Source organism: Callorhinus ursinus, unplaced genomic scaffold (genome assembly GCF_003265705.2).
Source record: "Callorhinus ursinus isolate GAN/ISIS: 27379988/994484 unplaced genomic scaffold, GSC_fseal_2.0 scaffold20, whole genome shotgun sequence".
NCBI lineage: Eukaryota > Metazoa > Chordata > Mammalia > Carnivora > Otariidae > Callorhinus > Callorhinus ursinus.
The window spans coordinates 5,965,784-5,993,431 of NW_027397082.1; the positions used below are offsets into that span (position 1 = coordinate 5,965,784).

Here is a 27,648-nt window from a genome sequence, read left to right on the forward strand (position 1 = left end):
CAGTTCTTGGCTTTGAAGTTGAATATTAAAGGCAGGTACAGGAGGCAGACATGATCATGTTAACTGGCCACTCCTAGAGGTAAAGAAATAGAATATGGAATACAGTAAGACATAAGTTTATGTGTGATAGAAAATAAGAACATTCAGAGAAAAGATAGTTAACAATCCTAGAAAGACTATAAGATGATAAGCTTTTGCATACTTAAAAATAGTATATTGATTTAACAAACATTAGCTGAACATCCTCTTATAAACCTGGTATTATGCTAGGTGCTGGAGCTAAAAAAGGTAAATAAGACACAATTCCTGCCTTTTAGGAATTTTAAAAAATTCTTTTGTGACATTCATTCTTCAACTATTATTGTGTTACTACTAGGTGGCTGGATATATTTAGTTAACTAATTTCTTATTTTATAATTTTTCTCACTACCAACACATGAATATGTGTTTTCTTTTGTACTTAATTTAATATCATTAATCTTTTCATTGCTTATGTTATAAAAATTATGACATAGTTCTAATATACATATAGGGTTATCAACACCATGTATATGTACGCTACAGAATGTACATTAAAATACAAATCATATTTACATTTTGTGGTTTTATTTATTTTTATTTTTTTTGTTGGTGTTGGATTTTTTTTTGGCTGGCTTATTGAAGTATGATTGACAAATACAAATTGTATATATTTAAGTAGTATGCTCTGATATATGTATACATTGTGAAATGGTTACCATGATCAAGCTAATTAACATATCTACACCTAATTTGCAACAACATGGATGAACTTGTAGGGCATTATGCTAAGTGAAATAAAACCAGACACAGACAAATATTACATGATCTCACTTACATGTGGAATCTAAAAAAAAAAAAAATCAATGTCATAATAACACAGAGTAGAATGGTGTTTACCAGACGCTGGAGAGGGTAAAGGGAAGATATCAGTCAAAAGGTACAAACTTTCAGTTATAAGATGAATAAGTTCTGAAAACCTAATGTATCACCATTGTGACTATAGTTAATAATAATATATTGTATACTTGAAATTTGGTAAGAGAGTAGGTTTCAAGGAGTCTCACTACAAAAAATGGGTTTTACTTTTTTATTGCATTTTACTTTAAGCAAAATATCTGTTTAATATTTCCTCCCTAATAACTTTATCCAAATTAGTTCCACAATTTTAGAACACACACAGTCTCTATATAATTACTTTTATATATTCAAAACAAACCTTTGTAATAATACATTTTAATCTTTGTATAAATCTATGTATATATCTCTAAGTAATTTATTATAATAAATGCATACATATTTACAAACATAACCAATCATAAGACAAGTCTGGTTTTATACTCTGATATATAGAATAACTAGCATTTGACACTGTCAGGAGTGAGGGTTCAGGTTTGCTGTTGTGTGGACATGGCAAATTACTAAGCTTACCTTTCAGCTTTGGTTTCTTTAGCTGAGAAATGGATATAGAATAGCTACACTACCCACCCAGGAGTTTTTTATGAAGAGCAAATGAGTTAATGGAGTTTCCCAAATTCAAATAATTCCAGAACTGCCTTTATAAATTTTGTCATTCCCTAATACCACTTACGCTATTATTTACCTAGACTTCTTTTTTAGAAAATATTTTTTATTATGTTATGTTAATCACTATACATTCCATCATTAGTTTTTGATGTAGTGTTCCATGATTCATTGTTTGCATATAACACCCAGTGCTCCATGCAGAACGTGCCCTCTTTAATACCAGGCTAACCCATTCCCCCAGCCCCCTCCCCCTATAACCCTCAGTTGGTTTTTCAGAGTCCATAGTCTCTCATACCTAGACTTTTAACTTAAATCTGCTCACCTTTTTGCTAAGCAAATTTATTTCAAAATAAAACTAGCACCAAAATGAGGCTTTCTGCTTGGGATTTCAAAAGATAAAACAGCAACTTACAAATGAACATATAATTCGGTATTATTTAATTCCAGGTGTTTATGTATCACATAAAACTGTGTTGGCCACTACTTAAAATCATATTCCACATCAGTGGTGGTCTGGCTTCCATATTTTGGGAAACACTCAGCTAATATATTTGAAGAATTTAGATTATAAGCACTATACAAATCTAAGACATTATCATTACTAAGTGGTTACTCAACTGTATGATATTCATAAAAATATTTAATCAATCCTACCATACGAGTTCCATAAAACTTAATTCTTTGTATTACACAATTGAATATAACTATTAGGGTGTTAAATATGATGAGCAAGAAGAAACTAAATAAATTCATTGTATATTACTAATAAAGATGCTATCTTTTTAACAGATGCATGTCATTTATCAGGGTTTTGAGAGAATGAACCTTAGCTTAGGATAGGTTGACTTCAATGGAGAGCAATGGAGAGCTGAATGCTACACATCCAGAAAAGAAGCAGGGGCCAAGTTCAATTGAGGAGAGATTACCAAGAGAAGATAGAGTAGTGATAGAATATGCATCTTCTTCAGCTACTTTAAAATTTTACTTTCGATCTTATCTTTGGCCACCATAGGATGAGTGAGTGGTGTTTGTGTGTGTGTGTGTGTGTGTGTGTGTGCATGCGCACGTGTGTGCATGCATACTGTGGGATTGGGGTGATGACAGGGGTGGAAGTGAGAAACAGGAAAGAAAAATGGCAAGTGGAAAAAAGAGGCAGATCAGAAACCAATATTATGATTAGTTTAGGATTTATAATTAGATTATCAGAAATATCGATAGTCATCTAATCTACATGTTATATTTTCCATTCAAGTATCCTTTTCTGAATTGTACTTTGGTGGCAGAGATATGGGGCTGGGGAAATGGGAGTATAAAAGCTGGCAAGGCTCTGGCCCTTTCTTTCCGTCCTCCCCACCAAAAATAGCAATTTTTCTTGTATTTATTTTACATTTAGACTTGAGAGTAATTTGGTTCAGACAAAGGATACTGAAATTAACAAAAAATGTAAAAATGTTCTATTCCAATGTTCTATTGAAAAGCTGTAAAAAAGCCATTGGATAAATAGATTTTTCTGGTCCAATAGCTTTGCTAAATCTCAGCCAATGTTCACTCACATGAAATAGTGAGTCATTTATAGCTATTAGAGTATTGGTAATAATCTAAATTTAAGTCCAGCTTCACTTTTGCATGTAATAGGATATTAAAAAAGAAATAGGTGTAAAAAACATTTTGAAATAAGTAGTTACCTCCCTGCTACTTAAATAAGTCACGGAAGTATTGCTATCTTTCATAGAAACAAAGGTTGGTGATAAAGCCTTATTTGAATAAAACCTTCCCTTTTTACTTTATTACATATAAAAAAAAATCCAACTAAGTTAGGAAAGAATTTTCCACAGAAATTGCTCCTCAGTACATAAATGTATCAAATTTCAATGGTTTTGCTAAGTGCCTAATTTTAAAGGATATGGCAGCTTGGAAGCAATAATGCCTATATTTAAAGAGGTACATTGCATATAAAAGAGGCTATGGAAAAACAAAGACTCTGCCTTACTCATAGATTATATCTATGGTTAAATGACAGTGGCCTAAGCATTAGGCATACACAGAATGAACGAGTCAAATATTTTTTTCTAAAATATCCACCTTTCTTGCAACTATTATTTTGTTTCATAACCATCAAATCTATTCTACAAATCTCTTATGAAGTTATTTTTTAAAGTGCTTTAAAAATCTAACATCTGATGTCAAGTAAAGCCCTCTAGGACCCATTGATTCATAAGGGTAATAGAATGGCCTTCACCTGTAACATATCTAGTACAACATGTGCTTAGGGTTCATGGCTCTTGACTGCAACTTTGTACACTGCCAACACCATATGGCAATTTATTCCATAAGTTCTTGCACTGTCTTGCTTACTGACAATTACTCCTGAACTTCTGCTTCAGGAGTCTCATAATGGAAGAACAGTTCTTGTTTCAATGGGATCCCTAAAGCAATGAGGTCCCATCAGACACCTATCAGCTCCACGTATTATTAACAAGACTTCAACTATCTGTTAATAGCCAAAACTTGGTTTTACTGTAGTTGAGGAGAATCGTGGTTTCTTTAATTGTTCAGGAATTAGGAACTTAAAATGTATTATTTTATTCCACTCTAGGGAAGAGTCTCAGAATATCATGAATCAAAAAAGGCTTCATTAGTGAAGTTTAGAATTTTATATTCATCATTCAGTTAAGATGCTTGGCCAAGTTTTGTTCCAAATGTAGTAGTCAGATTTTCTCTCAGTTCTGTAACGGGTCCAGTGAAAACCAGAAGGTAATTTGGATATCAAGCCCATGAGTGTGAACATGATATTAAATGACTCACTTGCGAGTAACTTCACAATTAATCTCAAATTTGATATGTGCTGCTTTGGTCCGTTGGCTTAGTGTGTATTCATTTTATAAATACTCATTGAGCACCTACTGATCTGTCAAGCAAGCATCATACCAGGTACTAGGGATGAAAGGTAAACAAGGTAAAGTCCCCGGGCGCCAGGGTGGCTCAGTTGGTTGAGCAACTGACTCTTGTTTCAGCTTAGGTCATGATCTCAGGGTTGTGAGACTGAGCCCCGCATCAGGCTCTGCTCAGCGTGGAGTCCCCTTGAGATTCTCTCTCTCTCCTTCCGCCCTTCCCCCTGCTCACACTCTCTCTCTCTCCCTCTCAAATAAATAAATAAATAAAATCTTAAAAAGAAAAGGTAGGGGCGCCTGAGTGGCTCAGTCAGTTAAGCGTCTGCCTTCAGCTCAGGTCATGATCTCAGCGTCCTGGGATCCAGCCCCGTGTGGAGCTCCCTGCTCAGTGGGGGGCCTGCTTCTCCATCTGCCTCTGCCCCTCCCCCTGCTTGTGCTCGCTCTCTCCCTCTCTCTCTCTGTTGCTCTCGCTCTGTCAAATAAATAAATAAAATCTTTAAAAAAAAATGGTAGAATCCCTGCCACCTAGACCTTACATCCCAGGAACAGAATTTTGTTATTGCTGCAGAAATACAGATTAATGAGGATGCTTTCAGTTCCTCCCAAGCCCTCCCATTCTCTTATGAGGACAAAGGGCAAAGCTTTCATTTTTAGGAAGATGTAACTGAGGTTCTAAATTGAGATATCTCAAGAAATGGTCAGACCAGAATGCTCTAAAACAAAGCCTGTAAGGGAGCAGTGTCTTTGCTTCAAAGGAACCATTTGCAGAACTGTATTTTTCCTCAAAAGGAAATTCTTTATCTTCATCCATTCAAACATGTGGTTGTAGGTTTTTTCCTATGGTGTGGTATGGCATTAATAACTCAAAATTAGCACAGTAACACTTTCTTCTGAGAAAACAGAATAAATGCTATGCAAATTAAAGGAAATGCTAAGCTTTTTAAAAAAAATTTACCTAATTATTGTTTTTCTCCTTGTGATGACTTATAAGAATAGCAGAAACAGTAAATAACAAACACCATCCTAATTTCCCTAAACTTCAGGAAATAAATTATATAAAGTAACTCAATGTGAAAAAAATGAAAAATTATGCTTCATATTTCACAATTATTTATTTTTATTTGCAATAAAACTTTGGAGACCTTCATAATTGTGCAATTGGTATATAGAAAAGCTTTGCTCTAAGAAATGTTGAGAAACCAAGGGAGGAAAATTTGACAATTAAATGCAAAATATAATACAGCCAAAAATTGTTTTCTTGGGCTGAACAAAAGCATCAAAGCCTAATCTAATATAAAAATAAAGACGGGTCTTTAAAAATAATAAAATAATTATGGGTGGTGTTCAATGATGGTATTTAATTTACTGCAGAAAATAGGGCTATTTTGTAAAATACTTTCACATACAATAACAATCTCATATGTCTATAAAGACTATCTCTGATTTACATGTATTATATCATCTACAAACATAAGCTTTCTTTATTTCAAAAGTGATCTTGACATAAGACAAATTATCTAAATGCAGGGTTCCCCACAATTTGGATTCAGACCAGTGATAATGACAGTAACTTTAGCTTGTTTTGGAATGCTTATTATGTTCCAGTGCTGTTCTACGAGTCTTGATGTATTATCTAATTTTATTTTAATAAACACCCATGAGATAATTACTATTGGTATTCCCATTCTACAGATGAGAAAACAATGCATGAGAGAGATTGAATAACTTGCCCTAAATCACATAGGTAATGAGTGGCAGAGCTGATATTTAAAATAAAGTTTAAAAGAAGTTTGGGTCACTGATATAAGAGTTCCAACTTCTTTCTTTTGCTATAAAGGATATTTTTTTAAAATCCCCAAACATCACTATTTTTACTAAAATTTAATGTAAGATACCTTAATCACAACACAATTGGAAAGAATGTAGGATTTCAATAGAATTCATTTAGCTTTATGAAAAACTTAAAATTGTCCTTATTTTTCTAGTTATAGAGTGAAAATGTAGCCATGAACCAGTACCCACCCATGAATTCAAGACTGGAAATCACTGACACAGTTCAAGTCATTAGTCCTATCGATTGATAGCTATCCATTTCTCATGTTTTGAAAATTATTGAAAAAAATATTGTAGAATATACTGTACTCTGCAATAGCAGTGACAAATCAATTAAATAACTGAGAAAAAATGAGGAAGAAGACTAAAATTCAAATGACATTACATGCTAGACACTGATACATAGAGTATCCAGTTCACCCAACAACTCTGGAATGAACATACTGACATTCCCACTTCTGTAGATGAGAAAATGAAGATTCAGTGAGGTTAGATAATTAACCCAAGGTCACTGATATAGTACATAGAGGAGTCTTTCTTAGGGAAGTTTTACTCAGAGGCTCATATTTTAAATTATTTGTTCTTATGACCAACACTCAATTTTATTTGAATGAAGGCAAGTGAGTGATATTATTTATTATAAATATTCTGGCCTAAAGATTAAAAATTAACTTTAGAGATATAAATTTGTTTGGGAAAAATGAAAACAAAAGCTATAATTTTTAAAAAAATGTTTACTTGCAGTAACATCATACACACACATAGACAACACAAAATCCTCACAGTGAGTCACTAGAAAAACAGAAAAGCAGTCCTTGCTATGTTTCATATTCAAGTTATAGCACACTTTTAAAATGCACTGATTTTGGAGGGCCCAAGATAAATTTTTTCCTTAGAAATATCTTATTAAGTACATAAATATTTTGTAAAATATACTAAAGAAACAATATATTGCCAAGCAGTAGGAAGTTTAAATTAAAACCCTTTAACCAATAAAAATGTTTTACAGCAATTACTAGGTTTCTAAAAAAAACTTTTCACTCACTTTAACTACAGCATAATAATTAATATAGATTAGCAATAATATATAAATATGGAAACAACTATCATGAGGAGTATATTGATATTATTCTTAGAATAGCTTTTAACACATTATTAGACAAAAAGTGTGTATCAAATATCATTTAACTCTCTCAGAATCTAATTGGGCTAAGTTAAGATACAGAGTGTCCAATGAAAATTTCCTTGGGCAGGACTTATTTATATGTTATTCCTATGTTAGATGTTTTATCAATGTTTTTGAAATCTATAGTAAGTCTTCACAGAATATTGCTGCTTATACAAATTTCAACCTAGGAATTTGGTTACTAGTTTATACAATTCTCTGTGATTCATCTGAATTTCAATTATTTGTACTCTCTGGATATTAGAGGCAAATCTGAATTGAATTTTGTAGCACTACCACTTATTCATTACATAATCTTAGTCAAGTATTTGTATTGGTAAGTGATCTTATTAGTGGGGTTATTGTGAAGTTAAATGAGTAAATACATCAAAAAGTGTTTAATATATAGGGCATACAAAAATTGCTAGCTCTGTTTTTCTCCCATCTTGCTTCCTTTTAGATTCTTTTCAATATAGAAAGCACATTCATATTCATTGTCAGAGGATCTTCCCAGAAACTGTAGGTATAGGTGTTAGAAATAATAATTTCCTTATAGATAATGAAGTTAAGTCTCAGAGAGGTTAAGTGACAATAAATTTGAGAGAAAGAAAAGTTTCTTTCTTTTCATAATAATAATTATATAAGTGAGAGTGTCTTTCTTTTTGCTTTGTCTTCTAGCTCAGAGTCAAATCTAAAGTTTAGTATTTGCACCACTGTTGGTCAGAATTCCATGAAATAATAGAAAAATATATATATATTTCAGATTTATTTATTTTTACAGAGAGAGAGAGAGAGAAAGCATGAGGATAAGCAGGAGGGAAAGAGGGAGAGGGAGAGAGACTCCCAAGCATACTCTGTGCTGAGTGCAGAGCCCCACACGATGCTTGATGTCATGACTCTGAGATCACAACCTGAGCCGTACTACCCAGGCACCCCCAAGAGAAAAAATATTTTAACATGGAACAATATATGTGTTCATAAAGTATGTTTAAAACTTTGTTCATTTATTTTATAAACATTTTAAGTGATGCTCCTCTATACCTAATTATAACCCTAGGAGAAAAGAACTATGATTGCTCCTTCATTCATTATTTTATAGAAGAGGAAATTACCTCCTGAGAGGATATATAACTTGTGAAAGATTACATAGTTAGTAAAAGGCAGAATAAGGATTCGAATCTGAGCAATCTCATTCCAGATTCTGTACTTTTAAACTCTGTTCTAATAGTGCCTCCGATGTGATATTTAAGAAAAACCTAGTTCCCTTTTTATAGACTCTTTTAAGAAACAGTGTGACTTAGAAGTCTAAAGCTGCCAACTGTTTTGTTCTGTTGGTGGGAGATTTCCACTAGTGGAGGCATAAGAACATAAAGGTAGTGAATTGGCTAGCTCGTCTTACATAATAATAATTTTCACCATTATATCTATCATTATACATTGAGTGCTTACTATGTAATAGGCACATTTCTAAGCAGTTTGCAAGTAACTCTTGATTCTCACAACAACATATGAAGCACATATTATTATTTTTCTATTTAACACATTAAGCAGAGACACAGAATCAAAAAGTAACTTGCCTACATTTAAACAGTGATTAAGTTGTGCAGCTAGTTCTATATTTAATTTATCCACCTAGCTATCAAAGAGAACAGAAAGCAATGCCCAAGAAACTTTTATTCTCACAGCTGGAGTAAGAACCTGTGTAAGACACAGAGTCCTAGACTCTCTAAAAAATATCACTGCAACAATGAAAGGTTGCATACAAAGTTCACACTTTGTCTGATCACACTTTGTCTTAACCATTATATTACATTTTAGGACCAATTTATGGTAAGCCTTCCTGAGATCAGAAATACCTATATTTCTTTTAAACATCACCTTTACCCTTACACAGAAAAAAAGAGTTACTAATACAAACTAGAGCAGTGGCTCTCAAAGGGGTGGTGGTTGGAGAGGTGTATTAAAATAACAAAGTATTTTTTAAAGGTATATTCACCTAGTAAACATATTGAATGGGTGACAGGAGGGTAGGTGGAAAGAGTGGGAAAAAGAGCTATGCAACCAGAAAAATTTCCCTTAGCCAACTATGACATGGTAACCATTGAACTGAAATCTACCAACACAAACTCTCAAGATGGTTCAGTTCAGTGAGGCAGTACCTCCTACCACACAGAGAGGGGTGGTGTACAGCGGTAATTGAGAATGTGGTGCCTTGGGTCAGACTGCTTAGTTTGGATACCAGTCCTACTACGTGTGTGACCTTTGATCAGTTGCTGAACCTTATTGCCATCATTTTACTATCTCAGATTATCAGAAATAAATGTGATAATGCACATAAAAATCCTTAGCATGATACTTCAATGAATAACATAATATTATAGCTTTTCCAATATTTATTTTGTATACATTTTAATGTTAACTTTAGGTCTCAGCCTGTAACTAACATGCCATAAAGGACCAAACAAATCTAGTCTCTTTAATAATCCTATTAATTGACACTCAAAGCTATATATTAAATACTTCATATGTGAGAAAGGTAGCTTCATCATAATCCTAGTACTTGTAGAATCTCATTACATGTTTGGGAAGAGGTATGTAATGTAAATTTTTATAACGTACAAAGGCTCATCATTCGTAGACTGCAACTGAGTCAGAGAACCACATTTGACTTCAAACCTGGATATACTGTAAGTGTAAATCATTTCTTCTGAAATACACACAAAAGTGCTATATTCGTTCAGACAAGAGGTCTCTCCAGTCCAACAAAGGATCTGCCTGTTGGAGAGTATGGCATTTACATGACTGCCTTTCGAAGGATACACTTCAAACACCACTTGTTTCCTACAATTCACATTTTATATACAGAGCTACTATTTTGAACACATCTCTTTCTTAACCTACTTTATAATTTTTGCCCATATCATTCCTTCGAGAGTTTAATAAGTATATTATTAACCCACTGAAAGAGACTTAGTTTTATTTATCTGAAAATACATTCCAAGGCTACAGAGACCAATTCCTAGTAGCTCTGAAACTACAAATTTGGCAAATACGTGGATCCTTTACCTATATTTTTTATAATTTTATATATTGAATAATTTTTCTTTGTAGGAGAAATGGCAATGCTTACCAAATATTTCATATGATTCCTTATATTTCCTAGACATCTTTCAATTAGGCAGGCCATGTGACTAATTCTGTCTTATGAGCTTTGAGTGCCATTGACATCTATTCTGGGCCAAAGCAAAGACGTAAATTCTCCATACACTCGTTACATCTGTTTTGATTGACCAGTGAGAATCGAGAGGTTGATCTGTTAGCCTAGGTCTCTGAGTGACAATGTAGAAGAGAGATCCCTTGCTGATTACTTTTAGACATGTTACAGGTTTGAGAAATAAGCCTTTGCTACATAAAGCTCGAGATTTCAAGGTTAATTTATTATCACAGCATTACAAAGCCTATCTTGATTAATTCAGAAATTGGTACCAGGGGTAGGGCACTGCTGTAAAAAAATCTAAACTATGTGGCATTGATTAGTAGTCAGGTTATGAGAAAACTGATATTGGAATTTGAACAGGTAGCAATCCATGGTATCTGGTGGAAAAACATTTGGTTAAATATTGTCTTTGATAACTTGGGAAATAAGTCATGTACCTACTAAACTTTAAGCATTACAGGAAGAAATTAGAAAACAGCATTAGTAGAATATGTTGACTTGCATTTGGCAAGATATTAAGAAAAGACCTTTAATCAGGAAAGAATTAGTTTGCAAAGAGACATAAAATGGAATAGAACGTCCAAAAATTTGAGGCCTTGCAATATTGGAAAACTAACTGCTATAGACCCTAAACAGTAAAAAATACAGCTGAGAAAGACTTTGAGTGATAAATGCTCATTGAAATTTAATCTTGTGTCAAAGATCACATTAAAGGTAAAGTCTTATGCCCATTTTTAAAATTGTTGAGTTGATTATGATACCTCAGACAAATTTTAGCTTGGGGTGATGCACCCTAAAACATTTCAGCCGGATAAAATAACTCAGAGCAAACATCAGATGGAAAGCTTTGCCTCTTTACGGAAGTCAGATAGCCTCCGTGCAACCCCCATTAAGTCTAGAAGAGTGAGGCACAGGGAAAGAAAAGAGGCAATGTAGCAGATCTGAGAACTACATCCCTAAAAAAAACTGTGGGCAGGGTTACTGCACATGGAACTCACTGTAATCAAATAGAGAAGAAGCCCCATGGGTTTCTGAGAGAGCTGTACTGCCAAAGGACCCACAAACCTGTAATAAAAAAACAATATTACTGCTCAAGCCTTACAATTACAGTTAGGTTCCAACTTTCTTTGAACAGGAAGTAGGAAGAAAAAGCCTCATAGCCCCAAGTGTAAGATTTACACTTACAGTATATCCAGATTGAAGTCAAATGTGGTTCTCTGACTCAGTTGCGGTCTATGAATGATGAGCCTTTGTACGTTATAAAAATATTCTACAACCCCTATTTCAGATATAGCCAAGGAGCATACAGGAAGGAGGTACCTTCCTGAGAGTCTATCTAGGGACTGGGGAGAAACAGCTAACCAGGATTCCTCACCCTCGCAGTCGCTGTGGGTTTCAGAATGCTTACAGAATGGACCTGCTGGTCCGCTTCAATTCCTCCCATTCTTGGGCAGGAGGGAGTGTTTACTCCGTTTACCTTGTCTCTCTTCTACCGTTCTCTCTCGATTATGGAGTACTTCTTAATCCTCTTTATCTGTTTCACTCATCCCCTGCCCACCTCCCTTATTATATTTTATACCATGGCTACTTATTTTTACATAAATGAGCCAAAGATGCTTTCTGTATATTAGTACCTGGTCGTTTATTTCTTCACAGCAGGCTGAGACCCACAAGCTCAAAGGCCCACCAGCTCCAAACTCAAATTTCTACCCATCCAGTTGCTTTAAACATAGACCAAAAAAGCAGATTTTTAGTCAGTTAGAGCCTGCCTGTTTTGTGTACGACATGAAACTGTGCCACACATCTGCTCCCCGCAAGCTAGTGATAAACCCCAGGCTACGAAGACCCTAAGCCACTGATGCCCTTCGGAGCTTTCTGACCCAGAGACTCCCCCAGGTGCTGCTGAGCGACACCACCTAGCCATATAGCCTCCCTCTTTTTCCCCCCTTAGCCCCTGGGAGTTTCCTGGTCCTCTTCCCCTTCTGGTAGTGGCCCCCACGTGGTAGTTTTTAGACAGCCTCCTGTCTTGAGGGACTTCTCCCCGCATGCAAACTTGTCAAAGTAGTACCGAATAAAGCTTGTGTGTGCTGCTACCACCTTGTGATCATGTCTTTATCCTTGACCAGCCCCTGGGATCCCCTACACTTACATCCATAACATTTATGCCATGAGATTAAGTTATGCATATTGGTGATCCTTTATCAACTTGTTTTCTTTTATCTACTTATGCATACACGTATTTACTCAAGAGATACTATCCAAATGCTTGCTACATGTAAGACACGATGCTGGGTATTGAGAAAATGAAAATAAGTAGAGCATGATCAATTCTCACGGATGCTTATATATGCTAGTAAGGCAGCCAGATACAAAAGCAAGTAACTGCTGCAGTGGAATAAATACCAAAGAAAAGGTACATAACAGGAACTAAATCGTTCATTTATCTTTGTTTCTACTTTCTATAACTGAAATATTGGTCATAGATCTAACAGAAAAAAACAGGAACCTGGAAATGAGTTCAGTATTTACATATATCTGACATGGATGTTCTTAGTGGGTATGTCCATTCAGCTGTTGCTAAAAGTTACTTAATATCCCACTCGACTTATCTACACTTTTCCTTTCCCCTTATTTCCCCATGGTTGTCCCTTATATTAATTCCTTCTCTCTCTTCTGCATGTCCTTTCCCCTTGACTTATGCTTGCTTTAAAAAAAAAAATATTCCATTAATTCACTTTTATTCAACATTTTTCTGCCAAGCATAAGTAATAAAAAAAATCCCTCCTCCCTAAGAGATTACAATATAGGAAAAATGAAGGGGGGTAAATCGGAGGGGGAGACAGAGCATGAGAGACTATGGACTTTGAGAAAGAAACTGAGGGTTCTAGAGGTGAGGGGAATGGGGAGATGGGTTAGCCTGGTGATGGGTATTAAAGAGGGCACATTCTGCGTGGAGCACTGGGTGTTATGCACAAACAATGAATCATGGAACACTGCATCAAAAACTAATGATGTAATATATGGTGATTAACAACATAACAATAAAAAAATTAAAAAAAAAAGAACTAATGATATAATGTATGGTGATTAACAGGACAAAAAAATTAAAAAAAAAGAAAAAAACTAATGATGTAATGTATGGTAATTAACATAACATAACAAAATTTTAAAAATGTAAAAAAAAAAAAAAGAATATATTGAATATAGAAGCCAACCACATAGTTACAGCATGGAGTGGAAAGGACTCCAACGGAGCTGCATTCTGGGTCAGGGATGGCAAATAGGTTTGCTTTCCTGTGCTATCTCTAATCAGTTAGTGGTGGCTGCCTGGAGTACTACAGTTGACCCTTGAACAATGTAGGGATTAGGGGTGCCAACCTCCCACACAGTCAAAAATCCATGCACAGCTTTTGACTCCCCCAACTACTAACAAAGTAAAAGATTGCTGCTGATGGGAAGCCTAATAAATAACGTAAATAGTTGATTAACACATATTTTTGTATGTTTTTTGTATATACACTGTATTCTTACAATGAACTAATTTAGAGAAAACTGTTATTAAAATCATAAGGAAGAGAAAATACATTTATAGTACTTGTACTGTAAAAAAAATCTGCACATAAGTGGACCCACACAGTTCAAACTCATGTTGTTCAGGGTCAACTGTATTATTTTTATTCAAGTATAATTAATATACAATGTTGTGTTAGTTTCAGGTATAGATATAATGATTCAACAATTCTAAACATTACTCAGTGTTCTTCATGATAAATATACCCTTAATTCTCTGTACCTATTTCACTCATTCCCCCACCCACATCCCCAATGGCAACCACCAGTTTGTTCTCTATATTTAAGAATCTGTTTTTTTGTTTGTGTCTTTTTTCTTTGATTTTTTTTCTTAAATTCCACATATGAGTGAAATCAGATGGTATTTGTTTTTCTCTGGTTGACTTATTCACTTAGCGTTATACCCTCTAGGTCCATCCATGTAATTGCAAAGGCAAGATTCTATCCTTTTTTTTTTTTTAAGATTTTATTTATTTATTTGACAGGGAGAGACACAGTGAGAGAGGGAACACAAGCAGGAGGAGTGGGAGAGGGAGAAGTGAAGCAGGCTTCCCGCAGAGCAGGGAGCCCGATGTGGGGCTCGATCCCAAGACCCTGGGATCATGACCTGAGCCGAAGGCAGACGCTTAACGACTGAGCCACCCAGGCGCCCCGATTCTATCCTTTTTTATGGGTGGGTAATATTCCTGCGTGTGTGTGTACACGACCTCTTCTCTATCCATTCATCTATGCTTGGACACTTGGCTTCCATACCTTGGATACTGTAAATAATGCTGCAATAAACACAGGAGTACATATATCTTTTTGAATTGGTGTTTGCATTTTCTTTGAGTGACTATCCAGTAGTGGAATTATTGGATCATATGTTATTTCTATTTTTAATTTTTAGGAAACTCCATACTGTTTCCCACAGCGACTGTGCCAGCTTGCATTCCCACCAACAGTGCACGAGGGGTCCTTTTCCTTTTTTTTTTTTCTTTTTGAGGGTTCCTGTTTTCTTGACATCCTCACCAACACTTGTTATTTCTTGTGTTTTTCATTACAGCCATTCTGATAGGTATGAAGTGATATCTCATTGTGGTTTTGATTTGCCTTTCTTTGATGTTGAGCATCCTTTCATGTGTCTGTTGGCCTCTGCCCGTTTTTACATTCAATTATTTGGTTTTTTTGGGTGTTGAGTTGTATATGTTCTTTATATATTTCGGACGCTAATCCTTTATCAGATACACCATTTGTGAATTTCCTCTTCCATTCAGTAGGTTGTCTTTTTGTTTTGTTGATGGTTTTCTTCACTGTGCAAAAGCTTTTTATTTGGTATAGCCCCAATAGTTTAATTTTGCTTTCATTTCTCTTGCCAAAGGAGATACCTAGAAAAAAATCTTTCTATGGCTGATGTGAAAGAGATTACTGCCTGTTTTCTACTGGGAATTTTATGTTTTCAGGTCTCACATTTAGGTCTTTAATCCATTTTTAGTTTATTTTTGTGTATAATGTAAGAAAGTGGTCCAGTTTTATTCTTATGCATGTAGCTGCCCTGTTTTCCCAATACCATTTGTTGAAGAGACTCTTCTCCCATTATATATTCTTGCTTCCTTTATCATAGAGTAAGTAACTATAAAAGCATGGGTTTCTTTTGCCTTTTTTTGAAATACTTTATATTTTAGAGCCTAGAGGTTCATAGAAAAGTTGAGGGGACGGTACAGAGATTTCCCATATACTCTCAGTGCCCACACATGTATAGCCTCTTCCAGTATCACTATCCCCTACCAGAGTGGTACATTTGTTACAACGGATGGACCAACATTGACACATCATAACACCTTTCTTTTTAAAAATATATTTGAGGGCGCCTGGGTGGCTCAGTCATTAAGCGTCTGCTTTTGGCTCAGGTCGTGATCCCAGGGTCCTGGGATGGAGCCCCGCATCGGGCTCCCTGCTCGGCGGGAAGCCTGCTTCTCCCTCTCCCACTCCCCCTGCTTGTGTTCCCTCTCTCGCTGTGTCTTTCTCTGTCAAATACATAAATAAAATCTTTAAATATATATACATATTTGACATGATATAAACTGGCACATTACAAGTTAGAACATTCAGGATTGTGTTCTCATCTTCATGCTTACCGAATTATAAACCGGTATAAATACAGATGAGACAGAGATAAAGATAGACAGAGCTCTCCATTTCTCACTCCAGATCATATATAATTAACCTACCATATCATCCTTGTCTGCAGAGTTAAGTTGCCAAAAAAGTAGGGTTAGTTAACTGATAAATAATTCTACTGAAATTTGCATAAATGATTAAGCCAAGCTATTGCTCAATAAATATATACTTCTACAGAAATATTTTTTAATATCTCTTTAATAGATTAACTGTGTTCTACCCTAACAAAATGTACAATATCTTTCAGTTTTTGGTTCCAGCCATTATTACTTGGAAAACTTGCTTTCTTTAGCTTTTGTGTTATCAGTACATCACAGCAACCTTCCTTTATTGTCACTGTGAATGGCTTCACGTGCCAGAGTAAATTTCATCTAAGTTAAGAATTATCCTTAGGAAATTACTTAAATGCTCTGTGAACTTGTTGTTATTGGTTAACAATCACTGAAACGGTTATTACATTTTCTTTCCCGAAAGACTGATTTGCAAAATTTTGCCCCATGTTATTTAGGAACAACTACGTAGGATTTAGAATTTCCTTCCTTGCTTAGAACATTGCCAGGGGTGCTAGCTTTGGAGACAGATAGCTTGGAATACCAGGATCCTGACCCACTGTTTATCAGCTTGCTAGCTTTTTAACCTTGGGCAAGTTATTTAACCTCTCTGTGCCAGAGTTTCTTCATCTATAAGATGGTGATAACAATAACATATTTCATAAGGTTTTTATGAGAATTAAATTGAATAATATATGTAAAGCACTTACAAGGCTGACTGGCACATAGTGAGCAATCAATAAGTGTGAGCTAGTAGAGCATTATTAATGACATCTAGCTAGGTGTATAACCACAGTAGGTACTGGAATAGAAATCCTTTGACCTTCTGCATTTTCCCATTCTCATTTGCTGTAATAAAAATAGCTGTGGTGAATAAAATGAACAGTGAACATTGGAAGTTAATATGTCTAGGGGAACATCTGTTAAAAGTACCTTCATTACTGTGTATTTCCAGAGGAACAAGAACATAAGGCAAGATAGAATCTCTTAAACAGTTTGTTTGGCTTAAGCAAATAAATAATAGGCCTAGGACACAAAATAAGACTTTCAGCCTGAAACTTATGAACATTGCATTGTCTTTGGTTCATGCCAAATGTTAACATATTTTAATTTCCAAGTTTAATTGGATTTTGAAGTCAGAGTAGATCGTCTACATCATTTGACCCAATCAGATCTCCAAAGTATTGGCTGAATGATAAAAACAATACAAACATACATATAAATGCTTACACAGACACATAGCCTTACAATATACCTCAAGTTATTTATTCAACAAATATTTATGTAGAAGATACTAATCTACACAAATGTATATAAAAATAAAATGAGGTTATGCATTAATAACATTTTAATTAAATATTTTATTAAAAAATTTTTATTCCAGTATAATTAACATGCTGTTTGGTACATACCATAAGAGAAAGATGTGTGATCTCTGTAGGGCCTTAGGGGAGTGGGATCACTTACTATGTTCAGAATGATTAAGAAAGACTTCTTATACCTGAAACTAATATAATTTTGTATGTCAACTATACTTAAATTAAAAAGAAAGAAAGAAAGAAAGACTTCTTGGAAGAGATAGCATTGTATTCAAATCCTGAGGAATGGACAGATAGTAACAGAGCTGAGGAGTATAGAAAGTCTTCAGTTTCTTCATCAGAACTTTTAATTTGGGGTATTCATTTTGTTTAAAATTTTAAAGACATTTTAGTTTTGTTTTCATAACTTTACAAGGGTAGCAATTTATTATATCTAATTTAATGTTTATAACCACAGAAGTAAGAATGAAAAATAAATCTAAGTCCACCACAATGTTGGTGAGATTTCTTTTTTACTTCCTTTAAAAGTGGGCCATTATATCACTCAAGTTTGAAACTATTGTTTCAAATGAGCATCCTAAACTCCAACTTCTCTTGTATCATCCCAAATACCTGCTAGGTAACTCCATTAGAATGTCCCATAATATTTCAATATTTATATGCTTTATTCAACACTAGGAAACAGTTAATACAAATGTCTGGGGTACCTTTCAGTCAGTAAGAAGATCATAGTCACTGTTGTTTCCAAATCAGAAAAATAAAATATCAATTGAAAATGGGAGTGAAGTAAAATGAGAAGTGGCAGGATTTGGCAATAAACAAAGCTGTTGAAACAAGATGCGGTGTGAGGGGTCAAAAAAGATACTAAAGTATCATAAACTGAACAAATAAGCCTACTTAATTTACTATGAACACAAAACTTCAACATGTTGAAGGTCTAGAAAGGGATTTCTTCTCTTTTTCTTTCTTCTCCCCTACCCCACCACAAAATGAGATAGGAACACTGGATCAAAAATAATTTAACAAATACAAAAATTGGCCAAGTAACTAATTCAATAAGTTGGGGATAACAATAACAAATGACTATTTTTGTTGTTGTTGTTTTTTAGTAATCAATGCCTTACATAAAATGAAGTCTCCAATAAGAAAGGTTATTGCTTTGAAAATCTAAGATGTTTATATTCTTAACGTCTCAATGTTCAGCTTAAGTTTGCTCAAATTGTATTATTGCTCTGGGTTATTTTTATCCTCTTAATCATTTTCTTTGTTCCAGTCCAAATACGTTCTACTTTTTTATATACTATATTCTAAAGTGCTGTAATTTAAGGTTTGGTTTATGAGATTACAAATATAGAATTAATGGGAGATGCTTCTACCAGTAATTCTTAAAATAAGTTGTATTCTTCCCAAAGGAACAGAGTAAGTTGGAAAAAGAATAGGCTTTTGGAGTCAACTTCACATGAAATTTGAGCTCTGAAAGTTTCTGGGTTGTGACCTGGGGCATATCACTTAACCACTGCACCCCCTTTTTCTCATCTTTAAAATGAGGATATCATGATGAAGTTCCAATTTAAAAAATAAATAAATAAAATGAGGATATCAACATTTACTATGTTTCAAGTTACTGTTAACATCAGATGATATAAAAACACCTAGAGTAATTCCTGGCCGTCACACTCATACGTGGTAGTGGTTTTTATCATAATAAGAACAATATGTGTCATTCAATTATATTGTTTATAAACCTGTCAATCATTGACTTGTAGTTAAAGTTAACATTATGTAAAAATCTGGTGGCATTGTTTATGTATTTTTTTAAATAAATCTGTATGTGACATTTATTGGGCCATCTTGTCCTCTTACCTTATGGCTGCTCTCAGCATAATATCACATCCAAAAATAACTTCAAGTACCCACAAATCCAAGTCAAAAAACTTACGGTAAAATATAAAAGTTCAGTGACACTTTCTCTGGGATATGAAGAAAGGGTTATATTACTTAAAAACAAACTTCATAAACAATTTTCTTTAAACCTTTTGCTCCAAAGGACCACTGTCCCAATCACTCTCTCTCTCCGTAATCGAGTCAGTGGTTTTCTGTGTTCTCCCTTCCCCACACTCAACTACCCACGCTCTCATCTTTGTCTTTACCCAACACCCTGATTAGGAAAACAATGGCTCTCTTTTAGTTAGCTTGGGGAGGAGTAGTTTAGATATTTTTTTTGGCACATAGCTCCTCAAGTAGACCAGAAAGCTCTTGAGGACAAGGATCATCTCTGTAACTCTATCAAATGTGTAGCACAGTAAATACTTGTCAAAATAATGTAAATATTTTTCCTTTTTCTTATACAGCACTCAGCTAGTTGGTAATTGTTTCATATTATACACACTTGTCTCTCCATTATTTTTTTTTCTTTCTTTTTGGCTATTATCTAGAGCCATTAACATCTCCACAATGATGAATAAGGATGAAAAGGAGAAATGACTGAACTCTGTTAATTTTGTCATGTATTAATAATCCTTAGAAAAACATTTGATAGCTATTTCTCAAAAGCTTTTGGACAAAAATAAGGCTTCTAAGTCATCTTTTAGACACCATTAATCTGCCCTCTAGCAGGGGTTAAGAAACTATCACTTCTGTTAAATACAGCCTGTGCTTTACCATTACACAGTTCTGAGAATTGCTGTCCCACTCTAAGAATTGGCTGCAAATAATTATTGTCCCTCTCCGAAATCATGAACATCAGCATGGTCTGCAGTACCCTAACCTCATTTCTACATAATGCATATTAAAAATCAGTTTAATCCTTAACCTCTTCATCAGGGTAAGGGTAGAGTTGCTTCTAATTAAAATTGACAATAATATTGCTTTCTATTTGCGTGATATTTTTGGTATCCAAAATGTTTTAACTAATTCTCATATTTGATTCTTACCATAATCACAGAGTTAGCTAGTAAAGAAACTATAAGTCACAAAAGTAAGAGATCAACTCAGGATCATACAGCTGTTAATGGCAGAGCCAGGGCCAAAACTTGGGTGTTCTGCCTTCCACTCCATTGCTCATTTTACTATACCTCTTTGCCTCACTCCAGAAATGCAAGGGCACTGTTTTCCTCTCCCTCTTAAAGAAATATATCTTTGCAAGCACTTAATCTCTCATAAGATGAGAAACAGAAAAATATCAACTATTAACATGCTTAAAGAGTAATATATCTATGGCACCCACAGAATGGGGTGATTTTAAAGAGACTACTTGTTTATTATTAGTTAAGACAATAATTTGCTTTCCCTGGTTAGGATGGTGTAAAGTCTCTGTGAGTGGAAACATTAGTCAAACAAATTATTATTAAATTCCCAATATCTACCATATTGTGAAACAGCATGGGACATTTCATATATAAACATGAAAAATACAACTTAAAATATCAAATAAGGGCAAAGGAATCCACTGCATTCTTTTTCACTGAAGGGAAATTGAAATAAATTAACAACAATGGTTGAAACTAATTATGTTCATTGAAGCAAATGTGTTTTCACTTTTTCCAATAGCAATAATGGTAGCAAACACATCAAGTTTACTATATGACATCCACAATTTTAAGCACTTCACATATATTAACTCTTAGTCCTCATCCCAACCCTATGAGGTATTATCCTATTATTCCCATTTTTAAAGATGAAGGAACTGAACTATAGAGAGGGAAAGTAATAGGCACAAAGTTAGAAAGCAAGTAAGGGTCAGAACTGAGATTAAAAACCCAGGTTGTCTGGCTTCAGAATCTGTTTTTAACTACTATATTAGCATAATTCCTCTCAAATTATTTTTTGCATATAGCAAATATGAAAACTTCCAGGAGTATATTTCTAAGTGAAAGAAAAAGGAAATGACAAGTTATGAAATTGGAGAACTGTTAAAAACACCTCTAAGTAATAACACCTCTTCTTGTTCTCAGTTTTTATATTCAGCTGGGAATTCAGTTGAAAAACATAACAATGTATATACAGAGTTTGGAAACATAATTATATATGGAAATCAAATACCTGAAATTTACCAAAGCTGCAGAAGAAAGAGCATTTTAATCAAAATCTCCCTACTTGAATATCAATTTTACCTGGTGTATCACTGAAATATTTTTGTGCTCCAGTGACCATAGAGATGATTTAGTGCTTGGCAGAATGTGTCTGGCCTATTGTTATAAAGTGATGCTTTACTGGAAAGCTTCTGCACTTGTATCATGTCAATGAAAAAGTCACTGTAGTTCACAAGGAAGAGATTCTCTCATGAAAGCAAATGATGGGAATATGTCAGGAACACAATGAACCTGAACACAAAATGTCAGTTACAAAAGCGATACATGTTGCAAAGTTAGCATTTACCTTATGGTAAGTCATACAAATTTCTTATAGCTGCAATGAAATACCATAGTGATAGGATCGCAATAAAGAAATCTAGTATTCCTATATCTAGATACACTCAAATTCTGGCGTGTATCTGCTACATCCCCATTTATAAACATCATATATTCTCCAGACTACTCTTACATCCTACCAGAAGTACAAAAAAGAAATAAAAATTCAGACTTTCAAAGACATGACATAAATATCTTTAAATAGTTTAGTGCAAATGCCTCCTTAAATCTCAGGGTAGTGGTCCAATTTATCTAAGGATGCTAAAGACTTTTTTCTTTAATCAGAATCAAAAACAAATTTTAAAGGACTGTAATATGACATCAAATATTTATAAAGTAATCATTTGAAAATCCTTTTTATGTAAATTCAGAAGGGGATAGCCTTCTTCCTTTTTGAATAGGAAGCTAGTTCAAAAAACTCTAACAAAATTAATACCTAGAAATTAGTATGTCTGAAGGAAACATTGAAATTTAGTTTTGAAACTCCTGGATTCTTAAAAGACTGAGTGGTCATGTGATCAGCTGTATTAAACTTCAATTGTTCAAACAGAAATCAATTAAGTCAGAACAGAAACAAAAGAAATATTGATGGCAATAGTGAAGGGAATGAATTCTACAGAACACAGACAACCTAGTAGGTTAAAGTGAAATGCTTTAGAATTTCTTAAGACACAAAAGCAAAAGATTTATGTAATCCTAGAAAAAAGTAGACATTTTAATGTACTGACATTGAAACTCAACATAGAACTGAGTCGTGCAATTAGAAATTGCCAGTTCTGTCAGTAAAGATTGTAGATATTACTAAATTGTGAGATGTGAGAAGTCTGAAGAATACCTCATTAAACTTAATATTCATTCGCAAGATTAAACCTGTATATAAAAAAATAATAAAAATTAAATGTAAAGCAAATTGGGTAGAGGAAATTCCTAAATACCTCTGATTGCTAAAAAAAAAAATTAACAGAATGTTATAAACAAATCCAGGTGTAAGTAGTATAACTAATATTTAATAAATGTGCTGAAACGGGATCATGCAGGAAAAAGAACTCTCTAATTGGGTAACCTGAGTAAAGTTTATAAAAGGAAGCTGGGGGAAAATAAAACGGAATATTGATCAAGAGGTGGACAAGTTTAAGAAATTCACAAGGTATCATTTAGTACCTTGGCATTAGTAAGAACTGGGGAGCCAAACCACCCCTGGGCTTGGAGGGATAAAGGGAACAAGTGGTTACTGGGAAACAAAGAGAGCCTTCGTAAAGAGTCCCTTGAAAGACCTGTGACTGGTGGATGCTCTTCCCATCTCTGTGTATGCTATGCTGCTTCTCCAATCCAGAGTTTCACCTCTGTCCCTTGAAACTGGGCTGATTCCATAACTCGCTTTGACTAATAAGATGCAATGGATGTAATGTTGTACTAGTTCCTGGCCTTGGCCTTAAGAGGTCTAAAAACTTCTGTTTTCAACCTCTTGAATGCCTGATACATCATGTAAAGACACCTGACTACCTTACTTGAAAGAGAGCACCAACCACTCCCAGCTGTTCTAGCCACTCCAGCTGAAATGCCAGACATGCTCCAGCTCTAGATGACCTCCCATAAGTGATCCCAGCCAACACAACATGGAAAAGAGGAACTCTCCAGAGAGAATCCAGAAAATCCACAGAATTGTGGAAAATAAATAAATTATTGTCTTAAGCCATTAGAATCTGGGATTGTTTATTATACAACAGTAGGTGGCAGATATGGCTTGGGTTGCAGGATACAGTCAGCCTACAGAACCTTGAAAGATGGGAACTGGTGACATAAATACTTCACATGAAACCTCCTGGAAAAAAGGGGGCAAAGGAGTCCATTGGCATAGTACGTATAGGTCAGCTCCTGGGCAGAGAGTAGGAGAGAAAGGGATGACGAGTGGACCTGAAGGAGCATAAAGATTACACCCAGCACACCTACCGAAATATACACAGTGAAACACTCAAAATATTCATCTATAGTCCCTGAACTGCATGTATTTAAGAAATTGCTCAGAATACTTTTGAATTAATGAACTTTCCTTTAGAGCCTACAGCAAAATTCCTGCAATATCTTTAGTGTTGATAAATATTTTTACCCTTTAAAACTGGATGTGAATACTGCAGATATTTAAAAGCTCTGGTGACAAGACCTGAGAGGAAGGTAGATGGTCAATCTAAGTGTTATCCAATAGAACTTGCTATGATGATGCAAATATTCTATTTTTGCCCTGTTTAATACAATAGCTTCTAATAACATGTGGCTATTGAGCACCTGACATGAGGCTAGTGTGACTAAGGAACTAGATTTTTAATTCTATTTAATTTTAATTAAGTATAAATTAAGTAGCCATATGTGACTAGTAGCTACCATATTGGATAGCTCAGATATCTTTATCTTTTCAGGGAAAAATATAAAGAATAGCTATAAGCACAAAAACTAATGATGTAATATATGGTGATTAACATAACAATAAAAAATTATTAAAAAAGAACAGCTATAAGCAGTGAGGTTGGTTCTTTATGTGATTTACCAATTATTTTTGAAGGTAGTTCTAAATAATAAGTTTGAAATATATTTTAATTGAAGAATGATAGAGCTGTGGAATTGTAGAAAGACAGCTTTCCAAAGCAACCAGCACAACTTTAATAAGCCAGAGTAATGAGATTTAAGGAAGGCATGAATAATCCAAATACACAGTAAAAACAACAAAAAAGCAACAACACACTGGTTAAAATTTGGTCCAAAGTGAATTGAATATAAATTTTATAAATTAACCATGACATTGAATATGTAGACAGTGCCCAGCTTCTCCAGCTGGACAGGATGCTACTTAAGAGGCCTTCTTCTTGCTCACCATACTCAAAATACTGAGGTGATCTATACAACTGAGGGGTTGGGTTGAGAGAGCTGGGAACAAATCAGCCAGGGCTCAAAATTCATATAAAGGATGCAGATCCTACTAAAGATTTCACAGATTGCATCAGGAAACCTGCCCATGAGCCACCAGGGATGCCTCATCTGTGGGCCTTCCCCACTGGCCCATAGACACCACCAGCACCTCATGTGCCTCACCCACACACCATCACATGGTCAGCCCTTGTGTGTGTACCCACTGGCAGCAAATTCATATCTTTGCAGATAGATAGTGGCCCAACTGTGCTGGATTAGAAGAAAGCACACATTTTTGAGTATTTCAGGGCACCAAGCTAAGGAAAGCAAACAGGAGGCTCTCAGCCCCTGACCTGATTTTGTAGTATCAAGAGGAAACACACAATCTTAAGTTTAAGAATTCTTCTCTGCCCCACCCCCAAGAGGGAGCAGGAAATGTATAAGGAGGACATCCATAAGAAGGGTCTGAGAAAGCATCAGAATCCCTGGCTGGAATGACTAGTAAAGATGTTTCTCTCTGGAAACCAGATACTAAGGACCAGAGGAGGTGACTATTTCTGCAAATACAAAGAAAGCAACACAAGACTGGAAAGCACATAAAAAAAATAAAGGAAACATGATACCACCAAAGGCAAGGTATTATACATAATTATATAGTACATATATAATTATATATAATAATTATATAAATACTAATACACAAATAATAATCTTAATATAATACACAAATAATGTAATAATTATATATAATACTCAAAGTACAGATAATTATTTTTCAAAATAATATTGCTAATTTCACATTGAAAATGTACCTGGACATAAATTACTGCTCTACAGAACAACATTGTTTTCTTGAGTTCCTCAAAAGGTATCTGACGTTCAGAAAATAGTCAAATAGCACAACAGAATTGGACTCAGTATTTCCAATCAAACCTCAAAGTGAGAAATAAAAATGTTGAATCTAAGAATCATAGTTATATATACTGAAGTTTAATTTATTCATTTAAAATTATAAACACATATATTTTATATAAAGTTGTAAAAAATAGAGTACAGACTGAACTCATCTTTTTCTCCAGAGGTAACAATGTTAAGAGTCTCTTGTATATTTCCCCCCAATGTTGGTGTATATAAACACAAAGGTGTGTGTGTGTGTGTGTGTGTGTGTGTGTGTGTGTTTTGAGGCCAAAAAGTACTGTCTGAGAGTAATGAGATGGAGTTCTAGTCTTGGTTAGTTACTAACTGGTTAGGTGCTGTGGGCAGGTCACCTATTTTCTCTATGCCTCAGTTTCCCCTAGGAAAATTAGTTTTTACCAGAGGATCTTTATATATCTTCACAATTTTAATAACCCATGACTCTGTAATATGTTTCTAATAGAAATAATGCCTCAATTCCTCTTCCCAACTCCTGTCCCTCCATCCACATCAGCAGTCTTTAGCTTCTTGATAACTCTTCTTTTAATTCTGGCCACCAAAACAAACATACTGTTGCTATCGCTGCATCCTCTGCACTAACAAGAAACCATCAGAGGTTTTCCCATCTGGTCTCCAGAATCAGTAGTCAAATGACCAAGTACACAGAACATTCCTGGGATAATGTTCCTAAACTGAACCAATTCAGCCATGGCTTTAAAATTAAATGAACAAAAACTCAGAATTTAATATCTAATAGTATATATTTTAAAATGCAGAAACTGTGAAGAAGTGGAGTAGCTTGACATAGAGCAAGGTAACCTTGATCCTGTAGACTTCACCACTGGATACAATTATAGGGAGGTAAATAAAAAAAGAAGCAGTAAAATATCTGCAAATGGTTTGGATTCTAATTCCAGGAGTAGAAGGGAGGAAAAAAAAAAACACATCTTTTTCTACATCTAGAAATAAACCTTGAAATGTGAAGAGAACAAAATTTTATGTCACATTATTCATATGATAATTTTCATATATTGGAAAGTGATTGTAAACCTTGAAGATAAAAACAGATTAACTTGAAAAATGCACTATTTTATGTCTGAATTTTTTTTATTGGAAAACATTAAATTGTTTCAAAGCTGTATGCTATTTATACATGATGACAGGACATAAAAAATTAATAAGCAAAATAATGACTATCTTGAGCATAAATATTTGTCTCTCTCTCTATATATATATGCAGAAAATTAGAAATAGAAATTATCCAAAATCTACATACTATCCTCATAAATTATAATTGCTCATACCTAATAGCACAGCAAGAAAAATGACATTTGAGCTTTTTTTAAAAAAAGATTTTATTTATTTATTTGAGAGAGAAAGAGAGAGTACAAGCAGAGGGAGCAACAGAGAGAGAGGGAGAAGCAGGCCCCCCACTGAGCAGGGAGCCCAGTGATACGGCGCTGGATCCCAAGACCTCGGGATCAATGACCTGAGCTGAAGGCAGATACTTAACTGACTGAGCCACTCAGGCGCCCCGATATTTGGGATTTTAAATGGTGTGATGATTTACTGGTTTTCTTTGCCATGCCATTGTCCCTGCTACTAAAACACAAGTACAGGATGTTTTTCTCAGTCATGGAGACCAGCATGTTGCTGACCGTGAGGCTTGCTCT

The 27,648-nt window shown here is 34.6% G+C and overlaps 1 protein-coding gene across 3 annotated transcripts in view; it reads right to left on the reverse strand.

Annotated features, from left to right (window-relative positions):
- Positions 1-27,648, reverse strand: part of ATRNL1 (attractin like 1) — a 919,082-nt gene that overhangs the window by 295,498 nt on the left and 595,936 nt on the right. The gene's annotated exons all lie outside the window — the stretch shown is intronic.